At 54.5% G+C, this 5,862-nt stretch overlaps 1 pseudogene; it reads left to right on the plus strand.

Annotated features, from left to right (window-relative positions):
- The first annotated feature begins 2,434 nt into the window (after positions 1 to 2,434).
- Positions 2,435 to 4,218, plus strand: LOC136171064 (ubiquitin carboxyl-terminal hydrolase 17-like protein 6; annotated as a pseudogene).
- The last annotated feature ends 1,644 nt before the right edge of the window (positions 4,219 to 5,862 follow it).

Genomic DNA, 5,862 nt, shown 5'->3' on the forward strand with positions numbered 1-5,862 from the left:
AACACACACCAATTTTACCTACTGTTCTTGGCCTCAAAATCCTAATCTATTAAATACTAATAAATGATATATGAACATTTGCAGAGAAATTCTCCATCTCTAAAAAACTTAGGTGTACTCACAATTTTTGTTCTTTGAAAGTAACTCAAGTTGTGTATTCTACGAAGTGCTTGCTCCAGAAGATGTGGAATATATGTACAATGGAAAACTACTCAGCCATAAAAGTGAATGAAATAATGCCATTCACAGCAGCATGGATGAACATGGTGATTTCATATTAAGCGAAATCAGATAGAAAAAGACAAACATCATCTGATATCACATATGTGGAATATTGACAAAAGATACAAATGAACTTATTTACAAGACAGAAGTAGAGTCACAGACATAGAAAACAAGCTTATGGTTACCAAAGAGGATCATGGGGGATGTGGGGAGAGGTAAATTAGGAGTTTGGGATCAATATGCACACAGTACTGTATATAAGCTAGGTGGACAACAAAGACCTGCTGTATAGTGCAGGGAGCTATACTCAATATCTTGCAATGATCTATAATGGGAAAGAATATGAAAGAATATATAGTCTCTCAAAGAGTCACGCCCAACCCTTTGGGACCCCAGGGTCTGTAGCCTGCCAGGCTTCTCTCAAAGGAGGGGTCACAAAGAGCTGGAAATGGCAGAGGGACTAACATTACATCCCTACTACTATGCTCATTATTAGCCAACTTGGAGAAAGACATGAACGCGTTATCAGTGCTGCATTTAGTTTTCTTCTAAGATGCCTGCCATATAGGAAACAATTTGAACATATTCTGAATTAGAGCTGTGCTTGCAAGTCACTTTGTGAGGACAAACAGCTGGTGGATGAAGGCACGGCTGACCCAGAGGATCCTAGCCAGGCAGGAAAACACAGACACACTTAACACACAATAAAATAGTAAACTGACCGAGGACACTGCAGCCAGTCATACTCCTTCGTTCTCCACTTGTCCACACGTAATTGTCTACAGTCTGCTGTGATTCTTGGCCACTGTAAAATAGAGTGTATTGATAGGAAATTTGAGACAAAATAAGGCAAACAGATAAGGAGAGAACTGTCATTGTAAAGAGAGTCGATGGATTACAGCTCCCAAGAGGAGGCACAGGCCACGCCATTGGGCCACACGGGAAAGGATCGGCTTGTCTGGAGAGGGAGATAGGGGAATTCAGCACAGGGGGCTTTACTGTGACTCCTCAGGAGGCAACAGTGAGCTGGGTGCGCAGGTTCAGGACTGACAAGTGTGTGTGTTGTTAACGACCCTCCTAGGTGCCTGGCTATGGTGACAAGGGATGGGGTACTGTGGCCCGGACCTCCTCAGAGACACGCCCGTAGTGCTGAGAGGGAAATATAATGTACAGGATGGGAGAGCAAACAAATAAGTCACACATCAAGAAGGAAACAACAGCTATCCTCCTCCAGGAGGAAAATGTGTTTATCCCTTAGGCTATAGTGCGTTTTGAGCCCCTCAATTGGAAAGATGACACTAGAAGTCAACTAGTGTAATTAAAATAGAAAAAGAGAATGGAAACAAGCAAAAATAAATAAATAAATAAAATGAAGAGAAAGTAAAAAAAAATTTAAACAAAGTAGAAGAAGAGAGAAAAAGACAACTAAGATTGAAAAGGAGCTGAAGAAATGAATCCACAGTTGCAGCGAGACTATGGCTTTCTGAAGGATCTCAATTTGGACCATGACTAATGGCCCTAAAGGGAGAAACGAATATGTGCCACACTCGAGGCATCTTTTGGTGCTAGGACCCTGAACGCTAGAAGAGTGGCTACTGAGAAAGCATAGAAATTGGAGTGGACCTCAGTTGAGAGCAAAGTTGAGGCAAGGGTTTATTGTTGTCCGGGGAGGGGTTGTCTTCAGCCAGGGGTCTGGGTTAGGGAGACCCCTCAATGGGAGAGGGTAGGTGGGCAGACATATGTTCCCACAAGTGTGTTAGGATCTGAAGGGTAAGCCCATGGAATTCCTCCCCAGCCCGCATGTGTGTGCAGAACTTGGAAACCCTGCAGTGACTCTCTAGCGGGAAAGGCTGGAAGACCACAGACACATGAATCACTTGCATGCTGAGCCCTTTCGTCCAGGGCCAGATCGGAAGTGCGTGCGGGGCTTCGTCATGGGGAATTCCCCGAGAAAATTGTCAGTGGTGGGATGTCGGGGATGGGAGTGAGCACGCTGTCGGACGTTGCAGCCAATGAGGAGCTTTCACTTGCAGGGTGGGGATGTGGGAAATCCATCAGAGGACCGAGGGGGAGGGGCCCAGGATATTTTTCCGAGAAGCACGCTCTGAGGGAAGGAAGCGTCGTCGTGCAGTTGCAGGTAGGAGATTGAAAGACTCGTGGGCCTTGCTTGCAGAGACCCAGGGGCTAATTCTGCGCACGGCTGTGGTGCATGTCCGTCTCCCTTCAACGTCTTCCCTGGAGGGCAACGTTGTCGGCCCAGCACCGATGGTGCAGCCCTTTGGAGGCCGTCACTGGGCGGCCCCAGCGGGGTGACTTGGCTCCTGGGTCGGCAGGGCTGGCGCCTGGCCACCAAGTCGCCCTGAGTTGGAGGGGGCCGTGGGGGGTCGGGGCTGGGCTTCAGAATCTGGGGAACACCTGCTACGTGAATGCAGCGCTGCAGTGTCTGAGCCACATGCCGCCCCTGGCCAGCTGGGTGGTGTCCCAGCAGCACGCCACCCTCTGTCCGGCCTGCAACTCCTGCACGCTCTGTGCCATGCGAGTTCACGTGACCCGAGCCCTCCTTCACCCAGGAGAGGTGATCCGGCCCCGCAAGGACCTGCTGGCGGGCTTCCACAGACACCAGCAGGAAGACGCCCACGAGTTTCTGATGTTCACTCTGAATGCCATGCAGCAAGGCTGCTTGAGTGCATCCCAGCCGTCCGGCCATCCCTCCGAGGACACCACCCTCATCCCTTAGATCTTCGGCGGGACTTGGAGGTCTCAGATCCAGTGTCTCCACTGCCTCGGTGTCTCGGACACGTTCGACCCTTATCTGGACGTCAGCCTGGATATCACGGCGGCTCAGAGTGTGGAGCAAGCTCTGAGAGAGCTGGTGAAGCCCGAGAAGCTGGACGCTGAAAATGCCTATGAGTGTGGCGCTTGTCTCCGGAAGGTGCCTGCCACCAAGAAGTTGACTTTGCACAGCACGTCCCAGGTCCTGGTGCTGGTGCTGAAGCGGTTCACACAGGTGAGCGGGGCCAAAAGGGCTCAGGAAGTGCGCTCTCCCCAGTGCCTCGACCTGCAGCCCTACACGTCTGAGCGGAAGTCAGGGCCACTGGGCTACGTGCTCTATGCCGTGCTGGTGCACTCCGGGTGGACTTGTGAGGACACTACTTTTCTTACGTGCGAGTGGGCAACGTCCAGTGGTATAAGATGGACGATGCCAAGGTGAGCTCCTGTGACGAGAGTACTGCCCTGAGCCAGAGCGCCTACGTCCTCTTCTACTCCCGGGAGGGTGCGTGGCAAGCCGGTGCTGGGGGAGGGGCAGCGCCCCCCTGCCGGCCGACCCCACACACCCCGGGGAACCTGACCCCGCCGGCCCCGGGGAGCCCGCGGGAGACGCCAGCGGCAGAGCTCCTGGGTCGCAGGTGTCCCCGGGGGACACAGAGGTCGAAGGAATCAGCTTAGAGCGGTGGAGACGCCTCCAAGAACACAACCGGCCGAAGCCGGCCTTCGACCTCCGGAAGATGCAGTCGGCGCTGCCTGTCGGCGCAGTCGTGATTCACCAGTCCAAACACGGAGGAGGGAGAGACGGCAAGCTGCCTGGACAGGAGCACCACTGGCTCGACCGTCCCAGCACGGATAGCCCGCCTCCGGGCCCGAGGAGCGTTGGCAACGGCCCTTGTGCCAGCAGGAGGGCCCGAGCGACCAAGAGGAAGAACAAGAAGCCGCGGCCATCTCTGGGGCTGTGGCGGTAGGTAGGCTCGGAGGCACATGCGTGCAGAAGCCCGCGCACACTCTGCGTGCGGCACGCCCTGTGTGACCCACCAAGAGTTCCGGCGAGGAGCCAGTTCCTCTCGGCGGTGTGGCTGGTGCAGCCTCCTGGAAAGAGGCGGGGCCTGCAGTGTGACCGGGGCCACGCTGTTCACCTGGATCGTGCTGAGCTGCCGAGCTCTCGAGGGCTGCCTCTGCTGGCAAGTTCCTGGAGAGGATGTGGTGCGTGACGGGGTCTGAGCACGGTCCTAGGTCCTCGCGCTTCTGCGCGGGTGGGAGAATCCTCTCTGGATGGGACTTTGGGTGTGGGTTTGCCTTTCTTTCCCCGTCTGCTTTCTCTGGCCGCACCGCTGGCCTCTGGTGAGTGACGCGGCAGGAAGACGCCTCACAGTCTGCCCAAGCCAGCCGAGAAGGAGACGATCTCCTGAGCCCTTCGGGGGCAGGGAGGAGCGGGTGCGGGTCCGTGAATCGTGTCCTTCTGGCCGGTCAGGCTCTGGGAAACGACCCAAACGTCGAGCAGGGTCCAGGGAGGAGTTGGGTGACCAGGCGCTATGGGTGGAATGTGCTTGGGAGGCGTAGTGCTACTTGGGAAAGGGACTTCTGGCAGGAATGACGCGGAAATCTGTTCGTCACCGTTGGGACGCTCGTGCGCTGAGCTGCCTGGGGCTCCATTTCCGGTGCAAGGAGTCTGCTGCAGAACCTCCAAGTGCCAAACGGGAGAAGCGATTCACCGTGCCCCCAGCACCACCGCCAGCACCACCGGCACAAACACGACGGCCAAGGGGAGAAAGGCAACCCGTCGAGTCCCAAAGAAACTTCTCCACCAGCATGGCACAGGTGCCTAAGTGGAGATGGCTCATGCAACCGTTCCTTTCTGAAAGCAAAGGTCCTCCCCGCACTGAGGAAAGACCCAAGCCTGCCCTAGATGGTGAGAGCAAGACAACTGGACATCCGACTCTGCCCATCCTATCTGTCCGTCAGTTGTCTCGTCCCGCTTGGCCCCGGACAAACGCCGCTGGACGCGATGAGACGTGGCCGGCCTCCAAAGTGTCTGGGGCGGTGGGGAAACTGTGCTCTCCTAGCTGCTTTCCCGCCTGCCTCGTGATCCCGCGACCTGGTGGAGGGGCGTCCGAGGACCCTTATCGATCCCCTCTTGCGGTTTATTTCTTGCTCTTGGTTGCTGGCTCTGTGAGGCGAGCAGAAGTAACGCAACTTAGATTAGGAGTAGGCCTTCCTACTATCAGGGAGCTTTCGCTTAACAATGACCACTGTTTGCCAATTAGGACCAATTAGCTTTCACCGATGTTTGCCAATTAGGAAATTAGGAACGGGGCGGAAACCGCCAGGAAAGTCCCCCGCGCGCGAAAGTATTGACCAATAAAATTGCTTTGCAAATGTGTAACCAATCTGCTTCTCACCCTATAAATTTGTGTAACAGCTTGGGCTCGGGGCTCTCTGACCCGCACCACTGCGTTGGTTGCGGGCGGAGAGTCCTGACTCGAGTCAGTAATAAACTTCCCTTCCTGAGAGTTGCATTGTCTTGGAAGCCTTCTCTCTTCCTGCTCGGGGATTCGGACATTGGGCATAACACTTCAAACCCAAAACCCTCCATCAAACAATGGACCGGGAATTTGCGACTTAGCATCTCAGACCTAGAGGGCCAACTGTGGCTCCTGACTCCCCTAGTCGGCCTGGCAAGAAGCAGAGAACGTTTCGCTTGCTTCTCTCCCCCACACTGTTACCTACACCGCACCGTGCCCTCCACACATAGAAGGGAGAAAGAATGATGAGCAGTATCTTCCGCCAAGAACATGAACAAGTGTACCCTGGCCGAGGAATTGGAGTCACCCACAGCCCGCCCTCATCATCACCACCCATCTTGCT

The sequence above is a fragment of the Muntiacus reevesi genome, chromosome 6 (genome assembly GCF_963930625.1).
Source record: "Muntiacus reevesi chromosome 6, mMunRee1.1, whole genome shotgun sequence".
Taxonomy (NCBI): domain Eukaryota; kingdom Metazoa; phylum Chordata; class Mammalia; order Artiodactyla; family Cervidae; genus Muntiacus; species Muntiacus reevesi.